General features: G+C 45.2%; 1 long non-coding RNA gene across 1 annotated transcript in view; it reads left to right on the forward strand.

Annotated features, from left to right (window-relative positions):
• LOC144690651 (uncharacterized) overlaps positions 1-19,803 on the forward strand; it is a 264,306-nt gene extending 244,503 nt beyond the window's left edge. The window contains exon 3 of the long non-coding RNA XR_013578926.1: positions 19,748-19,803. This is a non-coding gene — a long non-coding RNA (uncharacterized LOC144690651). The remainder of the gene's footprint in view (positions 1-19,747) is intronic.
• The last annotated feature ends 3,227 nt before the right edge of the window (positions 19,804-23,030 follow it).

Raw genomic sequence — 23,030 nt, forward strand, 5'->3', positions numbered from 1 at the left:
TTCAAGGCAATAAGTCTTAATCATGGTTTTGAGAGTCTGATGGTATCTCTAAAGCTCCCTCTGTCTGTGGGTGATGGGCAGTAGACTTTAGTTGTTTGATACACAAGTTGCTGATTATGTCCTGGAAAATTAGGCACGAAGTTAGAACCTTGGTCAGATTGTATTTCAATTGGTAGACCATAATGAATGAAAAAATTAGTTAACTTTTCCACTACCACCTTAGCTGTAATTGTCTTTAAAGGAATAGCTTATAGAAAATGGGTTGTCATATCCATGATAGTAAGGATATACTGATGTCCTGCTTTCGTTTTGGGTAATGGTCCTACACAATCTACTAATACCCGACTGAGTGGTTCTTCAAAACTGGTATGGGTATTAAAGGTGCTGGTTTGATTACATGTTGAGGTTTACCTACTACCGGATATGTATGAGACGTTTTACAAAATTGCACTACGTCCTTATGAAACCTTGGCCAGCTAAAATGTTTGTTTATCAATGCTTGGGTTTTCCACATTCCTACATGTCCTGCCATAGGAATTTCATGTGCTACTCGCAATACCTCCTTATGATATTTGGGCGGTGCCACTATCTGATGAACAACCATCCATTCCTCATCCGCAGCTCTGTGAGGGTGTCTCCACTTCCTCATCAGAACTCTGTTTTTAATGTAATAGCACTCGGGAAATCCTTCAGTCTCAGCTTCAGTGTGAGCTGACTGTGCTAACTTGTTTAACTATGGGTCTGCTTTCTGAGCCTCAAATAATGAAGACCTGCCAAACACTTCCTTTGAAATATCCTCATCCTTAAAGAAAGTTTCAGCTACTCTAACATCTGCTTGTGGTGTTACTTTGATCTCTGGTGATGGACTTTGTTCAGCCATTGCTCTGGTCACCACACAAGATGGAAAAATACCAGGAACTTGTTCTTATAACTGCTCCGTCTCTTTAGCCTCTCTCAGACTTTCCGTAATTATATTGGTGAAGCTATAACCTTCACTCCTGCCAAATCATTCCCCAGGAGTAAATCAACTCCATCTACAGGTAATTTCTTAACCACTCCTACAACCACCGATTCAGACAACAAATCACACTCCAATTGCACTTTGTATAATGGAACCGGGATATACTTTCCACTTATCCTGTTTACCAATACTTAAGCTTTCATTGAACTCTCTGGAGGGAAAACTAGGCCCTTCTCCAGCAAAAGAGTTTGATTATCTCCTGTGTCCCTTAATATAGTTATGGGTTTAGCTGCATCATTTGACAAAAATGGGGTTATTTTCCCTTTAGACAAAAAGCCTTGATATCTCTCATCTACTTTATTCAATTCACCTGCATTCACAGCAGTTTTTACCTCCAGTCCCTTATTTGTAGTTAAAGCTACAATTTGATCTGTGGCATTTTCTTTTTGAGTTCACTTTTCGGACTCACTCTTACAAACTCCAATAAGTCCCATGGGCTTCCCCCGCAACTTCCAGCATTCAGAACGAATATGTCCCACTTTATTAAACACTTAGGCCTTTGAGTTTCACCTCTACCCTCAGTACCTTCCTTCCTGATCGGGAGAGGAGATCTCAAGGTATTCCCAGCTATCCATCCTTTACTCTTGCTATTTGCCTTCCTTTCACTCTCCCATTTTCTATTCTTTTCAAATGTATGGGGGTGATGGAAAAATGGTTTAGTTTTATGGATCAGCTCATAATCGTCAGCCATTACTGCTGCCTGTCTAGTAGTTGTAGCCCTTTGATCTTCAACATGGGTTCTTATTACAGAAGATAGGGAGTTTTTAAATTATTCCTAGAGAATGGTCTCTCTGAGAACTTCATAGGTAGTTTCAACTCCTAATGCCTGTATCCACCTGTCAAAACTATTTTGCTTAATCCTTTCAAATTCAATGTAAGTTTGCCCAGGCTATTTCCTTAAATTTTGAAACTTTTGTCTGTACGCTTCAGGGGCCAACTCATATGCACTCACAATGGCCTTTTTCACCACATCATAATCCCTAGAAACCTCCTCTGACAGTGAAGCATAAATTTCCTGTGCTCTACCTCTCACTTTGCTCTGCATGAACAATGTTCAGTTTTCCTTTGGCTGGTTAATCTGTCTAGCTATCTTCTCAAATTAAAAAAAGAATACTTCAACAACCCTTTCCTCAAATTTTGGAAGAGCTTGTACAAATTTAAACATCTCCCCACTGGGTTCTGATCTGGGAATCAGTCCTTCCTCACCTACTGGTGTCTCTTTTTTAACTGTCAGCTTTCTAAGCTAGAATTTGCTCTCTTTTTCTCTTTCCTCCTTTTCTAACCTCACTATTTATAATTCCTTTTTTTGTTTTCTTTCTCTCTCCTGCCTTCCTGCCTCTTCCCTTTGAAATGCTCTTTCTTTTTCTGCTGCCTCTAGTTCCAATTTTTCTCATTTGCAACTGATTTTCTGCCCATTCCAATGAACCACCCCTTGGAGAATTCAGTCTCTCGGGTATTCCTTCCAATTTCAAATGCTGTACCATCGCTTTGATTATCTCTGCCTTCCTAGCATTGGCAGGCAATCCTACTCTTCATTTACTTGCTAATTCAATTAACCTGGCTTTTGGGATCCCTTGTAAAATCATCAAGGACATCTCTTCCACTTGCAGGAAGGTTTTAGCAGTTCCCAGTGCCATCTTATTTTTGATAGCACAAACCTGGTGTTACCTTTTAGCTTTTATTACTTATTAAATGTACACCCGAATCGTCATTGTCTTTTGTTCCAAAACATCCTGGACCCAAGCCGCCAAATTTTGTCATGACTCATTTGGGATAGTGCGTTGTAATATCAAGCCCCACTGTTTCCTGAGCCACGACAAATGTGAAAAGTTTGGCCAAACCACGAGATTGCCCCAATTCTACCTAACTCTTTAAGTTGGGTTAACAGAATACGAGCACCAGGTTTGTAAACTTAATAAGTAAATAACTGTTTATTGAACATTATGTCTTTAAATAGCGGCAAAAGAAAGAAATATGAACTACTAACTTCTAAAACTCTTCCCCCTTCTTAGATAGATACACACACACACACACACAAACATGGATGGTAGGATAAAACAATTCAACAGCATAAATTCTGGAGTGCAGGAGAACAGTCTCTGGGAAGCGAGTAGCCACATCCATGATGGCGAGGATATACTGGTAGCCCCCTTTTGTTATGAGCAGGGCCCCCACACAGTCCACGAACACCTTGTTGAATGGTTTACCGAAAGCCGGCATGGGAATCATAGGTGCAGGTTTTATTGCAGGCTAGGGATTTCCCACAACCTGACAGGTGTGGCAGGTTCTGCAAAGCCTGACTAAGTCCCCTGTGGAGGTGCGGCCAGTAGAAATGCTGGCTGATGCGGGCTTGAGTTTTGCAAATACCAACATGCACAGACATCAGAATTTTGTGAGCTAGTTGTAATATTTCCCTATGGTACCTTGGTGGCACCACTACCTGGGGGATCACTGTCCACCCCTTGTGATGTGGTCTCCAGTTCCTCATTTATACCTCATTTTTAACGTAGTAGCATTCAGGGACTGCTTCTGCTTCAGCTTCAGTGTGTGTAGTCTGAGCTAATGTTTTTAACAGTGGGTCGGCTTGCTGGGCCGCTGCCAACGATGATCTATTTATTACCCTCATAGGGTCTTCTAGACTCCTGAAAAAGTTTCAGATAACCAGACCGGAGGGTCATCTGTCTGCAGTGCCACTTCAGCGTCACTGACGGAGTTTGTCTGGCCATAGACCGAGTTACCACAGTCAGGGACTTTACTCTGCTGTTCGGTCTCCCTGACCTCAGTTGGCTTCTCTGAGACCAACAGAGATGCTATTACCTTTCATCCTGCCAGGTCATTGCCGAGGAGCAGGCCAACACCATCCACTGGCAAACTGGGGACGACTCCACGGTCACTAGTCCTGACACAATGTCACAGTGCAGATGCACCTGGTATAAGGGAATGGGCATGTATCCCCCCCTTCAACTCCTTTATCAGCACCTTGGCACTTACTGCACACTCTGGTGGAAAGGTCATGCCTTTTCCCAGCAGTCGAGTTTGGCTCAACCCTGTATCCCTCTGTATTACTACAGGTTTACTCACCTCACCCTGAAATGTAGCCAACTTTTCTTCCGATACAAAATCCTTGTGACTCTCAGGGATTTGTTTAATCTCATCCACACTCTCAGGAGTGCATCTTCAGGATTTGCAGCCGCAGTCAGAGCCATAGTCTGGTCTGCCCTGCTCTCTGCCTGACTTCCATTCTCTGCGCGAGGTGTATGTGCCCTGATATAAAACCCACTGGCTTTTCTCATAACCTCCAGCAGTTGACCCGGAGGTGTCCTACCTTTCAACAGTTAAAACACGCAGGCTTCTTGGCCTCACTTATCATTTCAGCAACCCCTGTCTGTCCTGTGGAGGGCTCCCAGCATTTCCTTCTCTCCCAGTTTCCTATCACTCTCTCCCCCTCTTTTCTTTTCCAGTTGGTTAGGGGTGACCAGGGGAGGGTCTCTTCTGGATCAAGTGTTTGTGGATCAGCTCATAGTCGTCAGCCAGTCTGGCTGCCTGCCTGGCCCCTGCTTCTCTAGGTGCCTTCTTATTGGAATGGGTAGGGAGTTTTTAAGCTCCTCAAGGAGAATTATTTCACAGAGGTTTCTGTTTTAAGTACCCGCACCCACTGATCAAAAGCAAGTTGCTTAAACCCTTCAAATTCCAGGTACGTCTGGTCAGGCTGTTTCCTGAGGGTATGGAATTTCTGATGGTACATCTCCAGCACTAACCGGTACGCACTTAAAATAGCCCATTTTACTGCCTCACAGTCAGTGGCACTTTCCTCAGACAAGAGGGAGTAAACTTCGTGAGCCTTTCCTGAAAGCTTACTCTGCACTAATATGGACCACTGTTAGACTGGCCTCTTTAACTGCTGTGCTACCCGCTCAAAAGATATAAAGGAGGCTTTCCAGCTCTGCTTCATCAATCTTATGGGTTTAAATGAGCAAACTGGGTTGCCTCAGTCTTTAAGTCTGAGCTATTGGTGTCTTCAAGGGACACAGTCGGAGTCCCACCCCTCAGATCAAGCTGTTTTAGTTTAAATTCCCCTTCCCTCTCTCTGTCCTGAAATTCTCTCTCTTCTCTCCATGTCCTTTCTCGTCTTTTCTCTTTCTCTCTCTCTCTTTCCTGAAACTCTAATTTCAGCTGTTCCAATTTTAATCTCTCTACTACTACTCTATCTGTTTCCTAGTCCTCAATTTCCACCATTGACCACTCCTTTTAAAATTTCAGGTTTGGTGGCTTTCAAGCGAAATTCTAATCCTAGGTGCCTCACTCGCTCTTTTAACTGTTCGAGGGACAGAACTGTTACATTTTCATTCTGTCTGTACGAACACTGGAATCAAATGTGGACATTTTTGTACTTTAGTTGGGCAGATGCAAGAAAACCTTTTTGCAGTTTTAAAAAATTGGCTTCAAAGGAACAATTTACTTTCCCCATTCTAATTCTTTTGTGTCAACTGTGGGACTATTCTGGCACTGAACCCCCAATTTGTTACAACTAGTCCCCGGGCGAGGTTCCCAAATTGTTAACTTTCCTGAACGGGACCCTAATTTTGTTATGCCCCCAGGTGAGGAGGAATGGTTTGGCTCCCCTTCGTTATTCAACCCCCTCGGCTGGTCGCAACAAGATTAATTTAAAAGGGATCCCCCCCATCAATGGATACCTCTTCCCAGTCCGAATGTATCTATTTTTTAGAAGGGGCCAATTTAACCAGGCTTTCTTGAGTCAAAGAAAAAGTAAAAGTTTATTAGCTGCTAAAAACTGAGAAAAAGAATAAAAACACAACACACATATACACAGTTCAAAAATGAGAGTTTAAGAGCCCAAATAATTTTAACAGATTTACAAATCAGTCTTTGGCGTGTCTGTGAGGCATAGATGGCAAAGAGTTGCAACTGTTAAGTTGGGTGATTCCGGTAGAGCTGACTTTGGCAGTTTCGCAGTGGGTTTGGGGACACTTGGTTCTGCAGGTTGGCTGAAGAAGCTGCCCTATTTCCTTTTAGATTGTAGTTTCTGCTTTAAGTCTTGCCTCCAGAGAGAGAGAGAGAGACACAGGGAGAGAGAGACACAGAGAGAGAGAGAGAGAGAGAGACACACAGAGAGAGAGAGAGACACAGAGAGAGACACAGAGAGAGACAGAGAGAGAGACTTCATCTGCAATTGCAGGGGTGACTAGTTGATCATCTTATCCTGTCACTCTAACAGCACACGAGCACATACTGCACTGTTCTGCAGTTAAGTTTTAACCCATTTTTCCCTGTGTATTCCAGTAAGGGAAAAAAAACATGCCTCGCTTCCAGCGTCTGTTCTCTTTGATCTCCAGCCATTTTACACATGCTGAGATATGAATCAACAGGAGATAGATTTTAAATGACTGCTGGGATGTGGCAATCAGTCTTTAATCTCCTGTGGTTGCATAGACAAAAGTTCAGTCTTTTGTACCTTTCCTATCTCTGTCTCTGCTTGAAGAAGACCATGACACTTTTGTCAGGTGCAACAATCCGTGCTCTCTCAGGACAGGTCTGTCAGTATAATCTACATAGGAATTTTCCAGAAAGTGGTCACTTTACATCATCAGCTATCTTTTTCTCAATGTCCTTGCTTGTATCCTTTTAAAAAAAACACACAAGTCTCCTTTAAAAAGTTCAATATACCCAGAAGTAATTCATGGCTGTAATCAGCTTTTATGGCACATTTAAATGTATTTTCCGCATTCATTCACCACAGGGATCATACAGTTTGTCTTGCTGATCCCTTTTGTGTTAAGTGACGAGGTCAATGTTTATTGAATCTGACTGTTGTGATAAGGGTGCCGAATATAGTTGGCATGCACGAATGCTTACAATTCAGTATACTGTGTTAATCATCTCTTACAAAGGTTTTATACACAGTCATGAATGAGTCACTTATTATGTGTTCAATTCACTGGTCCAGATAAAAGAGTTCTTATTAGAATTTCATCCCTCATACCTGTTCCCAGTACACAATTGACCAAACTGAGGAGCAAATTTAATTCACAAAGAGTTTACCTGGTCTGTCTCTATGGGTGAATTTCCAATGAAAGGATATTCTAGAATTTGACAACCACAGCTCCAATTGGCTGAGAACTGAAGGTGCAATGAGTAAAGAAGCCAGAGGGGTGCAGTGTAAGCACCTTTTGAACAGTGTGATTGTGTCATGTCTGACAGTGTCATGGTATGCAATATGGAATGATTAGGTTTCATCTGCATGAACTGTAATCTGATATTGCGTACTTTTCAACCTATTTCATGTTTTTTTATTCTTTCATGGGATGTGGGCTTTGCTGTCAAGGCCAGCATTTATCGCCCATCCCTAGTCACCCTTGAACTGAGTGGCTTGCTAGCCATTTAAGGGGGAAGTTAAGAGTCAACCACATTGCTGTGGGGGGTTGGAGTCACATGGCATATTTCCTTCCCTAAAGGACCTCAGTGAATCAGACGGGTGTTTACAACAATCGACGATAGTTTCATGGTCACCATTACTGAGACTAGCTTTATATTCCAGACTTATTAATGGAGTTGAAATTCCATCAGTTGTTGTGGTGGAATTTGAACCCACGTGCCGAGAGTAAAAGCCTGGGTCTCTGGATTACTAACCCTATGACATTACCACTATGGTACCAGCTCCACTTATTACATTAGCCACTGTGCTAGATTTACTAAAGGAGTTCCATTATGGAGTTCTAAAGTGTGAAAAATTCTAATGTTTGACGCAGCTAAATGAAAAACAAAGTAACCGTCTCCATTCTAAGTCACTAAAAAGCACTTTAAGAATAACGTGAGATTAAACTTCGAAATGAACATTGCTCCCCAGTGTAAAGGCACTTGTTTAGCAGACAGAGCTGAAGGTCCCAGTTTGGAATCAGTTTTCTCAGAGCCAGCTGACTGGGCTGGGTTGGGAGCTGAGATGCTGCAGTTAGCCGCATTTCTTCAGATTAGAGAAATGTGGAAACATCCAGGATTTTTATTCCTGACTGCTGTCTAATGGCTTCTGCTGGAATATGCACATGCAAGTGTAAAGTGAAAGCAGGATTGCTCTCAGCTGTAATGCCATCTACATTTTAATCGCCTGCTGACACTCATTGTCCAGGCCCTGACACATAGAACGTTTACGGAAGTGAGGTTACGGGATTGTGCCAGAAACTCTGGAAATGCTCAGCGGAGTTTTGGATCAGTACCTTCACAAGGTGGCAAAATGATTAAAAATATTGGTCACCAAACTAACAGAGGTTGCTAAAAGTTGCAAGAGGTAATTTAACAATAATGTAAAATGGGCAATATTGAATAGGCCATCCATTACATACCTCACCTGATTTCCCCAGCCACTGATTTCAGTATTACAAATCTGATATGGGCAGAAGTTAGAATTACTCCCATTCACTCTAAAACATAACTGGAGCTTAACTTTCATTATTTGCACCTGAACTAAATGAAAATGCAGTTTTTGAAATGTAACATTTAGTCAACCAGGTTTTGTCTCTTAATCAATTAACAGTTAAGGATCAAACAATAGCTGAGGCTTCAGAGTTAATTACTGGCCTCTCAGTTGATTGATATATATGCCCAGGTCTTTCGGTCTCCAGATGGTTGGATACTGCATGTATCCTGGAGATTGCCCTACGGGGCTCCTCGGAAGTCCCACTGCAAGGACTCTGCGGGAATTGCCCGGGAAGTTTCAACTTTCAACTTCCAACTTACTTGTGCCTGGAAGCCTCCGCAAAATTCTCCAGCTTTGAGTTAGAGTTGGAGATGTCGGGCGGTTCCGACTCAGTTACCTGGATAGTTACCCAGGAAATATTAATAGGAACAAAACCATATCGAGTTCCTGAGTAACTATACAACAGCTCCCCACACACCCCACTGACCACTCCCCCGAAGTACCCCTCCCGATCCTCCAATCCCCCAACTCTCTGAATTTTCACCTGACCCTCCAATTCCCCGTCAACCCCCTGAAACCCCCAACCTTCCAAATCCCCCTCAATGCTCTGACACACCCAAACCATCTGAAAGTCCCTCCCCCGCGACCATCTGACTCCCCTGACTATCTCAACCAACTCCCAACTTACCTGGCCCTCCGACACCTCCAATCCTCTGACCCTCCAACTAATCCCCCAACCCAACCTCACCACCCTACCAACCCTACCACCTACCACCCTAGCTGGCACCCTACCCACACTGCCACAGACCATCTGGCCACCCTGCCCCTTACCACCCTACCCAGCTGCCACCTGTTGCCGAACCAGTAATTCAGAGACCCAGGGTAATGATCTGGGGTTCGAATCCCACCAGAGCAGGTGGTGGAATTTTAAACCAATAAAAAAAAATCTGGAATTAAAAGTCTAATGGTGACCATGGAACTATTGTCGATTATTGTAAAAACCCATCTGGTTCACAAATGTCCTTTAGGGAAGGAAATCTGCCATCCTTACCTGGTCTGGCCTACATGTGACTCCAGACCCAAAGCAATGTGGTTGACTCTTAAATGCCCAGTGAAATGGCCTAGCAAGCCACTCAGTTGTAACAAACCGCTACAAAGTCACAAAAAAGGAATGAAACCGGACGGACCACCCGGCATCGGCCTAGGCACCGGAAACGACAATGGCAACCTCAGCCCTGTCGACCCTGTAAAGTCCTCCTTACTAACATCTGGGGGCTAGTGCCAAAATTGGGAGAGCTGTCTCACAGACTAATCAAGCAACAGCCTGACACTATCATCCTCACGGAATCATATCTTACAGATAACTTTCCAGACACCACCATCACCATCCTTGGGTTTGTCCTGTATCACGGGCGGGACAGACCAGGAAGAGGTGGCGGCACAGTGGTATACACTTGGGTAGGAGTTACCCTGGGAGTTCTCAATATAGACTCCGGACCCCATGAAGTCTCTGGCGTCAGGTCAAACATGGGCAAGGAAACCTCCTGCTGATTACCACGTACCGCCCTCCCTCAGCTGATGAATCAGTGCTCCTCCATGTTGAACACCACTTGGAGGAAGCACTGAGGGTGGCAAGGGTGCAGAATGTATTCTGCCTGGGGGACTTCAATGTCCATCACCAAGAGTGGCTCGGTAGCACCACTACTGACTGAGCTGGCTGAGTCCTACATGACATAGCTGCTAGACTGCAGCGGCAGATGATAGGGGAAACAAAATACGGCAAAAACACGCTTGACCTCATCCTCACCAACCTGCCTGCCGCAGATGTACCTGTCATGACAGTATTGGTAGGAGTCACCACCGCACAGTCGTTGTGGAGATGAAGTCCCATCTTCACATTGAGGATACCCTCCATCGTGTAGTGTGGCACTACCACCGTGCTAAATGGGATAGATTTTGAACAGATCTAACAACTCAAGACTGGGCATTATTGAGGCACTGTGAGCCATTAGCAGCTGCAGAATTGTAGTCAAACACAACTTGTAACCTCATGGCCCAGCATATCCCCCACTCTACCATTACCATCAAGCCAGGGGATCAACCCTGGATCAATGAAGAGTGCTGGGGGGCATGCCAGGATCAGCACCAAGCATCAGCCTGATGAAGCTATGACACAGGACTACTTGCGTGCCCAACAGCAAGTAATATTCAGAGCTAAGTGATCCCACAGCCAAAGGGTCAGATCTAAGCTCTGCAGTCCTGCCACATCCAATCGTAAATGGTGGCAGACAATTAAACAACTCACTGGAGGAGGAGGCTCCACAAATATCCCCATCCTCAATGATGGAGGAGCCCAGCACATCAGTGCAAAAGATAAGGCTGAAGCATTCGCAACAACCTTCAGCCGGAAGTGCCGAGTGGATGATCCATCTTGGCCTCCTCCAGAGGTCCCCAGCATCACAGATGCCAGTCTTCAGCTAATTCAATTCATTCCACGTGACCTTAAGCTAAAGGCACTGGATACTGCAAAGGCTATGGGCCCTGACAATATTCCGCCAATAGTACTGAAGAATTGTGCTCCAGAATTTGCCGCGCCCCTAGCCAAGCTGCTCCAGTACAGTTACAACACTGGCAGCTACCCGACTATGTGGAAAATTGCCCAGATATGTCCTGTACACAAAAAGGACAAATCCAACCTGGCCAATTACCGCCCCATCAGCCTACTCTCCATCATCAGTAAAGTAATGGAAGGGGTCATCAAAAGTGTTATCAAGCAGCAATTGCTTATCAATAACCTGCTCACTGATGCCCAGTTTGCGTTCCGCCAGGGCCACTCAACTCCTGACCTCATTACAGCCATGATTCACACATGGACAAAAGAGCTGACCTCCCGAGGTGAGGTGAGAGTGACTGCCTTTGACATCGAGGCAGCATTTAACTGAGTGTGGCATCAAGGAGCCCTAGCAAAACTGGGGTCAATGGGAATCAGGGGGAAAACTCTCCGCTGATTGGAGTCACACCTAGCACAAAGGAAGATGGTTGTGGTTGTTGGAGGTCAGTCACCTCAGTTCCAGGACATCACAGCAGGAGGTCCTCATTGTAGTGTCCTCACCCCAATCATCTTCAGCTGCCTCATCAATGACCTTCCTTCCATCATAAGGTCAGGAGTGGGGATGTTCGCTCAATGTTCAGCACCATTCGCGACTCCTCAAATACTGAAGCAGTCCATGTCCAAAGACCTGGACAATATCCAGGCTTGGGCTGACAAGTGACAAGCAACATTCACGACACACAAATGGCAGGCAATGACCATCGCCAACAAGAGAGAATCCAACCATTGCCCCTTGACATTCAATGGCATTACCATCACTGAATCCCCCACTATCAACATCTTGGGGGTTACCATTGACCAGAAACTGAACTGGACTAGCCATATAAATGCTGTGGCTACAAGAGCAGGTCAGGGACTAGGAATTGTGCGATGAGAACTCACCTCCTGACTCCCCAAAGCGTGTCCACCATTTAGAAGGCACAAGCCAGGAGTCTGATGGAATGCTCCCCACTTGCCTGGATGAGTGCAACTCCCACTACACAAGAAGTTTGACACCATCCAGGGCAAAGCAGCCCACTTGATTGGCACCACATCCATAAACATTCACTCCCTCCACCACAAATGCACAGTAGCAGCAGTGTGTACCATCTACAAGATGCACCGCAGGAATTCACCAAGGCTCTTTGGACACCTTCAAACCCTCGACTACCACCATCTAGAAGGACAAGGGCAGCAGATAGATGGGAACACCACCACCTGGAAGTTCCCCTCCAAGCCATTCACCATCCTGACTTGGAAATATATCGCTGTTCCTTCATTGTCACTGGGTCAAAATCCTGGAACTCCCTTCCTAACAGCACTGTGGGTGTACCTACACCACAAGGGCTGCAGCGGCTCAAGAAGGCAGCTCACCACCACCTTCTCAAGGGAAACTAGAGGTGGGCAATAAATGCTGGCCCGGCCAGCGACACCCACATCCCATGAATGAATTTTTAAAAATCCCTACTCAGCTGCCATCCTGCCACCTACCCATTTACCTCACTCACACTCATTCAATGACACAGTGAAAAGCTAATTAAATGTCCCAAAACTTTTCAGTGTGTTTGTGAATGAAGACTTCAAGCACAGTAGGTAGTGCTGTATATAGGGGCTGTGACTTATCTTTCCACAGTCATCCTGCACTGTGAGGAAGGACTCCCAGAACAGTTATGGTTTCCGAAGAGACCTTGTTTGGAAGTTTGGGACAGAAATGCAGAGCTCCAACTTAGTGTAAAACAATAGGAGTGGAGTGGCAATCCAACAGTGATTGCATTCTTCAGAAGAATTTGCCACAAAGAACAACATTTAAGTAAAACGTTTAAGATAATAGCCCTGTAAAGTAAAGTGGCCTCAGTTCAAGGGAAAGGGCTGACTGGTAGTGAACTGATGAGTGCTTATTTAAGTCTTAAGTTGATTTCTCTTAATTTATTTAATAGTGTAATTAGATAAAGGACGACAGGCCACCTCATTCCCATAGAATGCACACCCTGTTCCATGTGGAAACTCCTGAGGAGTTCCCATGCCCTGGACAGCCACATGTGCAGGAAATGTTGGCAGTTTGAGCTCTGAGTTTTGGAGATTGAATAGCAGCTGGAATTGCTGCGGTGCATCCACAACATTGAGAGTTTAATGGATAGCACATTTCTGGAAGTGGTCACGCCACAGCTTAAGAATATGCAGGCAGAGGGAATGAGTAATCATAAGGCAGTCAAGAAGGACTAGACTAGTAGTGTGGGAGTCCCCTGAGTGCATCACACTCTCCAACTGGTGTACAGTTCTGAATTCTGGTGAGGGTGATGTTATAGGGAGGCAGGAAGAAGATTGGGAAAGCAATTGTGTTAGGGGATTCTATAGTTAGGGGAAAAGACAGGTATTCCTGCAGCCACAGGCATGAATGCAAAATGGCATGTTGCCTCTCTGGATGCCGGGGCCAAGGATATCACTGAACAGCTGCAGAGGGCCCTGAAGGGCTGGTGGAGGGTAAACAGCAATCGATCATGGTCCATATCAATAACAATGACATAGGTAGAAAGAGGGATTTGGTCCTGCAGGCAGAGTTTAGGGAAGTGGGGAGGAGACTAGCAAACAGGACCTCAAAAAGGTAGAATTCTCCAGATTACTCCCAGTATCAGACACAAGTGAGTACAGAAATAGGACAGGAAGAAGGTGGTGTTCCCCAGGAGTCTCTACTGGGACTACTGCTTTTCTTGATCTATAATGACCTAGACTTTGGTGTACAGGGCACAGTTTTTAAATTTGCATGTGACACAAAACAAGGAGGATCATAAACTGAGAAAGCCTTCAAGAGGACATAGGCAGGTTGGTGCCTATGGGCGCAGCAGATGAAACTTAAAGCAGAGAAGCCTGAAGTGATACTTTCAATAGGAAGAATAAGGAAAGGCAATAAAAAATAAAAGGTGGAATTCTAAAGAGGGTGAAGGAGCAGAGATAGCCGAGGCTATACGTGCAGAAATTGTTCCAATTGGCAGGGCAGGCTGAGAAATTGGTTAAAAAGGAAAATCGGGTCCTGAGCTTTAAAAATTGAGCCAAAGAGTTCAAAAGCCAGGAAATTGCAATCAACCTTTATAAAATATTGGTATGGTTTCAACATGTGTCCAGCTCTGGGTACCACTTTAGGAAGGATGTGAAGGCATTCAAGAGGATGCAGAAAAGATTTGCAAGAATGGTGTCAGGGATGAGGAACATCAGTTACGTGGATATATTGGAGAAACTGGGCTTGTTCTCCTCAGAGAAGAGAATGTTGAGAGGAGGTTTGATAGAGGTGTTCAAAATCATGAGGAGCCTGCACACAGTAGATAGGGAGGAACTGTTCCCATTGGCAAAGGGATCGAGAATCAGAGAACACTGATTTAAGGTGATTAGTAAAAGGAGCAATGGCGATATAAGAAATTTTACACACAGTGCTTCAGGTTGGTAATGCACTGCCTGAGAATGTGGTGGAGGCAGGTTCAATTGTGGCTTTCAAAACGAAATTGGATAAGCAGCTGAAGAGAAAAATTGTGCACGAGCAAATGGGAATTCTCTTGCAGAGAGCTGAGGCGGACTCTAAGGGCCAAAGGGCTGAATGACCTCGTTTGAAGAAACACCTTATCCCAATTTCTGGTTCTGAATGACTTCAGTTATTATATTAGTTGTAATGTTTTATTGAAATCTTTCATCATGAATGACTATAGGCAACATTTTCCCCCCGTTTGGGGGAGGATATGCGGGAGCAAGCGTGGGCGGGCAAGTTCCCGATCAGTGCCCCCAGTTGGGGGCGCGCTGCCATTTTACATGGACAGGCCAATTAAGGCCCGCCCAGCGTGATGTCCGCCAGGAAGCGCTATGCACTTGCTGCGTGGGTGGGAGGAAGGGGGATTCCCTGAGCCAGGATTGCTCTCTCTCACGCATGCGCGTGAACGAGCGCACAGATCTCCCTGAGGCAAAGTGCTGCCTCAGGGAGATCGGCTCAGATTTGAATCTTCAAATAAAGATGAGAGAAAAATTTCGCTGCCATGTCCCCTCATGAGACACTGTCACATGAGTTGGGACATGTCCATAACTTTTATTTTGAAATATTCTGAGATTTTTTTGTCACTCATGAAGGCTCATCCCACCCGTGGATGAGGTTTCATGCTTTTTCAGAAGCACTGCCAGGGTTCCCGGCCTGCCCACCAACCTTAAGGTTGGGCAGACAGGTCCATTAATGGTTCCAATTAGTTTTTTTAATGGCCTCAATAGGCCGTTGACAGGTTGGCGGGCACACAGCTGATTCGGCTGCGCCCCCGCTGACCTGAAAATTGAAATGACATGTGGTGGTGTTGGGACGCATGCCCAATGTCACCCTGTGTCATTTTACACGTCGCTGAGCAGGCCCTGCCCCTGCTCACCGAACAGAAGATTCTGCCCTGTAAGAAGTTCCTTGTGACATTTAGGCTACTGTTAAATTTACCATTGATTATCCTGTCACTAATGTCAGAAAATCTGTGCCAGAAAGTAAGCAAAGTTCATCTCAAATTATTGCCAGGGAAAGTTGGTAGCTAGGGAACATGGTTTGGAGTGTGGCAGAAAACAATGGCTTCAGTGTTCTGATATTTAATTGAAGGAAATTTCTGCTCATCCAATATTGGATCTCAGATAAGCAATCTGATAGTTTAGCAGCTGTTGAGGAATCAAGTGAGGTGGTGGTGAGGCAGTGCTGGCTGTAATTGGCATACATATGAAAATTAACACTGTGCTTTCAGATGATATCGTCGAGGGACAGCATGTAGATGAGAAGTAGGAAGTGGCCAAAAATAGATCCTTGTGACACGCCAGAAGTCAATGCGTGGGAGCAGGAAGAGGATCAATTAATACTGGCTACGATTAGATCGTTAAGAATGGAACCAGGTGAGAGCAGTCCCACCCTCCTGGATGACAATGGATGATGTCGGAGGAGGATGGTATGGTCAACCATGTCAAAGGCTGCAGACAGGCCAAGAGGGATGAGGAGGGAGAGTTTACTTTTGCCACAGTCACATAGGATGCCACTTGTGAATTTGATAAGAGCTGTTTCAGTACTGTGGCTTGTTAAGCTTGTTAAAGATAACTTAACGATTTAACCCATCTGACCCAACTAAATGCACAGCTAAAAATCCTTTGCAAAAAGCATAGCACAGAGAGACATTAATTTCACACACACATGCAGGCACAAAGGCCTTGAACAGGCTTCTTCCAGACAGACAAACAAACACTAGCATTGCAGCTGTATTTTAAAAAATACATGTTTTTGGGGTTATATTTTTGTTCTTCAAGAAATACTCAAACAAAAGGGTCTAACAGTAAGACAGACGTGGTTAGCTTATTCTAAATGCAACAGATTTTTTAAAAATTAGAAACTTAGGTAAACAAGTCAGTTGGCTTTGCACGACCAACAGAGAGTTGATGCTAAATATTGTTTCCTCTCAAGTTGGGATAAAGACTGCAGAAACCACACTTTATACTTTTGATTGTGAGTATAAAAACTAGTTGTTATTTGTTTGAATATCCTATTTTATTCTCTAAGTGGATTTGAATCTTTCATTTACTTTTAAGTAAATGTGTACTTTGCATTACACATCGATAAATTTGTTTACAGATTCACAGGATCACACAGTGCAGCAGAGGCCTTTCGGCCCATCGAGTCTGCACTGATACGTGAGAAACACCTGACCTACCTGCCTAATCCCATTTACCAGCACTTGGCCCATAGCCTTGAATGTTATGATGTGCCAAGTGCTCATCCAGGTACTTTTTAAAGGATGTGAGACAACCCGCCTCCACCACCTTCCAGGCAGCGTATTCCAGACCGTCACCACCCTCTGGCTAAAGATGTTTTTCCTCACATCCCCCCTAAACCTCCTGCCCCTCACCTTGAACTTATGTCCCCTCATGACTGACCCTTCAACTAAGGGAAATAGCTGCTCCCTATCCACCCTGTCCATGCCCCTCATAATCTTGTACACCTCGATCAGGTCGCCCCTCAGTCGTCTCTGCTCCAACGAAAACAACCCAAGTCTATCCAACCTCTCTTTATAACTTAAATGTTTCATCTTGTTGTTGATAAACTTGCAAGTTTATCTTGCATTTACACTGTAATATTCAAAACATGATTAGAATGTAATCCAAGATTTAAGCTTATAATAAAGTACTATTAAGAAACCGATAGAAGAAGTTGTGGACTCACTCTGTAAATTTCAAGAACCCTAACTCTTCTAGGGTTCTCTTAGAATGAATTCTAAGTTCTAGGAGAGGTAAACTCTTTAACAGACATTTCTGCAATAATATACCTGTAAAATGTACATTTTATTCCAAGATGCCTTTGCTTAGACCAAATACTCCTGGGAAAGTGAGCATTTTATCCGTGCCCACTGGTGTCAGACATGCTTGGCAGCATGAGTGGACAATATGACGAAAAGGCCAGAAATCGGTTTCAATGGCGGGCCGCATTCCCCACCATCAGACGTTGGGAACCTCATTGTAATATGGCTGCATATCATTATAAGGGCAGCCCGATGGATTCATTCCACAACCCACTCCTCCTGCTGGATCATCCACCCACATCAGCATGATTGCACACAGGTGCAGAACACATCTTCACACGAATGATGTGCAGAAGTCAGGATTTACCACCAGGGCCTTGCTCACATCGGGGACACCCGAGGAGCAGAAGATGTTGTAGCTCAACAGCAATGGGACCCTGGAGGAATGTCCATGGCCTGCTGGGTGGATTCTCATGGACATGGCTCTGCTGTGAAGCAGCTCACGGAAGGTGGAAAGTCACCATTGAGGGTCTGCTCACAATGGATGATGGTCGAGTGGGTGGGGAGGAAGGTCCAGCTGTGATTGGGGGAGGAAGATGTACCGGGGGGTGGGAGAGGGAGGTCTCAGATCGACTTGGAGAGGAAGAGGTGTCAAGATGGGGTGTGGTTGGGGGGAGTGTATGAAGGTGTCGGGGGGGTTGCAGAGGTTGGGGATGGGGAGGGAGTACAGGAAGGAGTGGGTAACGGAAGTAGGTGGAAACTGGGGAGGTAGGTGTAAAGGGGGTGCAAGATACAAGGGAAAAGGTTCAGAGAGAGTCCTGGGGGAGGAAGTTTATGGGAGTGTGATCAGTGGGTGGGTGGAGATGCAGGTCAGCTCAGATGGACAACCGAAAGAGAACTCCAGCAGGCAGCATTGAAAATGCTCGGGACATTGTGGTGAGTGTGATAGGGGAAGGATCCGCGTGTGTGGGAGAGGCTTGCATGAGGCTTCGAAAGGAACTACTACACACACACACACACATTTCCCTCCAGAATCACTCGTTGGCCAGCTGCTCCCTCTGTGGTGACAGAGGACGAGTTTGAGGGGCTCACAGGCAAAGGGGACTCAGAGGGAGAGGACAACCTCTGAAATTCTTGAGCGGATAAACCAGGGGTGTCCCGCTACTGCTCCTCCTCCCTTTGGTTGTCTGAGGGACCCGGCCTGACGCCTTGAGGGGAAGGAGCACATGGAAGGACATTGAGGTGCCCCATTTCCCTCATGTTGCCACTGCAGGAACTCACCCATGGTTCCCATGATGCAGTGCAGATCTGCACACATCTCCACGTTCTACTGGACCAGGGTCTCCATGGCGTCCACCATGCTTCCCATGGAGACCTCCATACATGCACGTGGGCACCACTTCATCAGAGACCAGGCGGACTCACTCCTTTGACTTGCGTGCCACTCTATTGAGGGCTCCCAACAGCTCTGTGTGATGTTCCCACGCCTTCTGCTGACTCTCCTGGATGAGTTGGAAGGCAAAATCCAGAGGCTCATCATCTGACTCGGACCCCACAGATACTTGATTCCCAGCAGTCCTCCGAGTGCCAGGGAGCTCGGCTGAACCTGCCTCCTCCTGCTGCGGACATGTGTCCGTGCGCTGACCACCAGATTGTGAACCTGAGCCTGCTCTAGACCTAGATCTCACTGAGGTGTGTGTCTCTGCACTGGTACAGGGTGTGTGTAAGCGCTGTGACGGGTCTTCCAGGCTGCTTATTTCCAGCTCTTCATTGGAGGAGGTGTCCTCTTGGCTGGAGATAAGGATGTGGATTGAGCTGAGGGACTGGCTGACTGAGGGTGTCAGTTGCTTGGCCGATCTCCCTGTGAACCAAAGTAGAGATAATTAGTGCATGGCACAGAGTAAGAAGCAGGAGAGAGAGCACTCGCAGTTGCATTGAGAGAGGGATGATGTGGTGCAGGATCCTCAAGAGGGTTTTCACCACCGACTTCACCATCATCACAGGCAGGGTCCACTTCCTCACCAGTCAGTGCGATGGCACGCTGCTCAAAGTGAGTGAGGGGTCTAATGTGGACCACTCCACCCCCAGTCTGGGACCTCTTCCTGCTGATGTGAGCAGGCTTCTCCTCCATGAGAACAGATGGAGAGAGTGTGAGCAGGACACATGGCACTGCGTGGAATATTTGTGTGGTGAGCAGATCCATGGACGGGATGAGGATGAGAGCTCGAGAGGGTATGAGTCTGATGGAGACATGAGGGCGTGTGTGAGAATTAGAGGTGTTGTCCCTTGAGGTGTGAGATCCCTATGGATATGTGAAGTTTTTGAGAGTGTGTGTGTTGAGAGTGATGAGAAGAGTGACTTACCCTGATGGAACGGATGAGACCATTCATTCTGTAGTGGCACTGGGTGGTTGTCCCCTTTTGCAGGACGTTGGCGCTGAGCACCGCTGCCAGCACCTCCCATGTTTGATTTGTGATGCAGCTGTCCATCCTACGGCCAGAGTTGGGGTAGAGGACATCACAGCGGGCCTCTACGGCGTTCAAAAGACATTTGAGGAACGCGTCACTAAACCTGGGGGCTGAAGTCTTTTTACCTTTCGGGGCCATCCTGTCTTCTGTGCGCAGTCGTGGACTGGAAGCACTGAGAGGTGTGCGCGACTGCATGATGAAGCGGCAAAGTGATGGCGTGGCAGGTAAATGTGAGCCCACCCATCATCAAAACGGCGTGTTTCCCGGGAATGCATGATTAATGCGGCAGCGCATTGCAGCTGGCGGGTAAATGTTGTTTTACCCACCCGCTACCACACTTAGTGCAAATCTGGGATGATTCTGCCCATAGTCTTCCACATGGTGGCATTCATGAAAGAACCAAAGGAATATAAATAGCACATGTGGCATTTTGAATACTAGAATCATAAAGCATTCAACAAACGCCTGGGTTGCACAGCATTGCCAAGATGATTGAAGATTTTGTAGGTTGAGTTTAGTTATTGTACTGCCAGAAATGAAAACACAGATATATTGAAAAGAATGAATTTACGCCCTCAATCTGTAATCACAGAATGGAATTTGTTGCTGAATGCATGCTTTCCCAGCTATCATAGAACCATAGAAAGGAGACCAGAAGGAGACCATTCAGCCCATCTTGTCCATGCCAGCCCGAGGACACCCAGGTGCCCTTTCTAATCCTACCTTCATGCACCAGGCCCATAGCCCTGCAGCTTACAGCACTTTAGGTGCAGATCCAGGTACTTTTTAAAAGAGTTTAAATTTCTGCCTCTACCACCAACTTGGGCAGTGAATTCCAGACACCCACTACCCTCTGCGTAAAAAAGTTCTTCCTCATGTCCCCCCTACACCTTCTGCCACTTATCTTGAATCTATGTCCCCTGGTTCTAGAATTCTCCATGAAGGGAAACAATTTTATCCTGTCCACTCTATCTATTCCCCTCATAATTTTGTACACCTCAATCAAGTCACCTCTCAGCCATCTTTGTTCCAGGGAAAATAACCCCAACCTATCCAATCTCTCCTCGTAGCTCCACTTTTCTAACCCTGGTAACATTCTTGTAAACCTCCTCTGCACTCTCTTCAGAGCTATTACATCCTTCCTGTAATGTGGTGACCAGAACTGCACACAATACTCCAGTTGTGGCCTCACCAGTGTATTATACAATTCCAACATTATATCCTTACTTTTACATTCTATACCTCTGCCAATGAAGGAAAGCATTCCATATGCCTTCTTTACAACCTTGTCTACTTGAACTGCTGCCTTCAGGGACCTGTGTACTTGTACGCCAAGATCTCTCACTTCATCTACCCCTCTTAGTATATTCCCATTTATTGTGTAATCCCTGTAACTGTTTGACCTCCCTAAATGTATGACCTCACACTTCTCCATGTTAAAATCCATCTGCCACTTTACCGCCCACTCCACCAACCCATCTATATCATTTTGGAGATTATGGCTATCCTCTACACTATCCACTACTCGGCCAATCTTTGTGTCATCTGCAAATTTCCCAATCGTGCCCCCCACATTCACGTCCAAATCATTAATATATAACACAAACAGCAAGGGTCCCAACACCGAGCCCTGTGGAACACCACTTGAGACAACTTTCCATTCGTAAGGGCATCCATCGACCATTACCCTTTGTTTCCTGTTAAAAAGCCAACCTTTTATCCAGTTTACCACATTACCCTGAATCCCATGGGCTTTTACTTTCCTGACCAATCTGCCATGTGGGACCTTGTCAAATGCCTTGCTAAAATCCATGTACACAACATCCACTGCACTACCTTCATCAATCCTTCTTGTCACTTCCTCAAAGAATTCAATCACATTTGTGAGGCAAGACCTTCCTTTAACAAATCCATGCTGACCATCTCTGACTAGTCCATGCCTTTCCACATGACAGTTAATCCTATCTCTCAGGATTGATTTTACTCATTTGCTCACCACCGATGTAAGACTAACTGGCCTATAATGGTTTGGCATTTCCTTTGATCCCTTTTTAAACAATGGAACTACGTTTGCATTTCTCCAGTCCTCCGGTACCTCCTCTGTATCTAGTGAGGATTGGAAAATCATCCTCAGAACATCTGCTATCTCCTCCCTGACTTCCTTCAGCAGCCTCGGAAACAATCCATCTGGCCTTGGTGACTTATCAACTTTCGAGGATTTCAACCCTTCAAGTACTTCCTCTCTCTTAATGACTATCCCGTCCAATATCTCGCAGTGTTCCTCCTGGACTACTACATCTACATCCTCCCTTTCCTTTGTAAACACGGAGACAAAATATTCATTCAAAACCCTTCCCACAGCCTCTGCATCTACACACAAGTTTCCATCTTCATCTCTGATAGGTCCCACTTTTTCCTTAACTAACCTTTTAGCATTAATGTATTGGTAAAACATCTTTGGGTTATCTTTAATTTTACTTGCTAATCTTTCTTCATGCCCTATCTTTGATTTCCTTATTTCCTTTTTTACTATTTATCCTATTTACAACAACCATCATTTGTTCATTTGTACTTGAAGCCTTGGAGGTTTCATTGCTTACTCCTGTATAATTTGTACCAGTGTAGCCTGTTGAGATATTAGCTTCCTCATTAATTATTTCTAGACCAAGTTCCTTACAGGTTCCTGTTGTCTGTAACCAAAGCCCTGTTGTTAATGTTCTTGGTGATATTTAGCACAGTACTTGAGACACTTTGGAGGATTTGTTACAGAATTCACAGCCCTTGAAGAGCTTCCTATTTTTTGCTTTATGTTTGTTTGGCAGTTGTGTTATGCTATCTAGTCCTTGTAGAGGTGCCAGTGAAGTATTAAACAGCTACACCATCTCTGGAGGGAAAGATAAATGCCAAATGCATAACATGTGGGGCAATCTTAACTTCAAAGGTTCCAGTCAAACATTTGCAATGTGAGGCAATGGTCAGAGGTTTCCAAGTAATTGTTCACCCATTTAATCTCAACATAGAAAATTACAAGAGAATCTCGTGAGCTTTATTGGCAACGGCGTGTAGAGCAGTCAGGTCCCGTTAGATGGAAATTCAATTGTCTAAAAGGAAGATAGTTCAGTATTTCAGGAACTGCTATTGGCTTTGACAGCAAATAAATCCAATAAATGCCTTAGCTACACAAACCAGGGAGGTCCAAGTCTCCAATTATGTTAATTAAGCCATTTCCTCCCAGTTTTTA

The sequence above is a fragment of the Cetorhinus maximus genome, chromosome 15 (assembly GCF_964194155.1).
Source record: "Cetorhinus maximus chromosome 15, sCetMax3.hap1.1, whole genome shotgun sequence".
Classification (NCBI taxonomy): domain Eukaryota; kingdom Metazoa; phylum Chordata; class Chondrichthyes; order Lamniformes; family Cetorhinidae; genus Cetorhinus; species Cetorhinus maximus.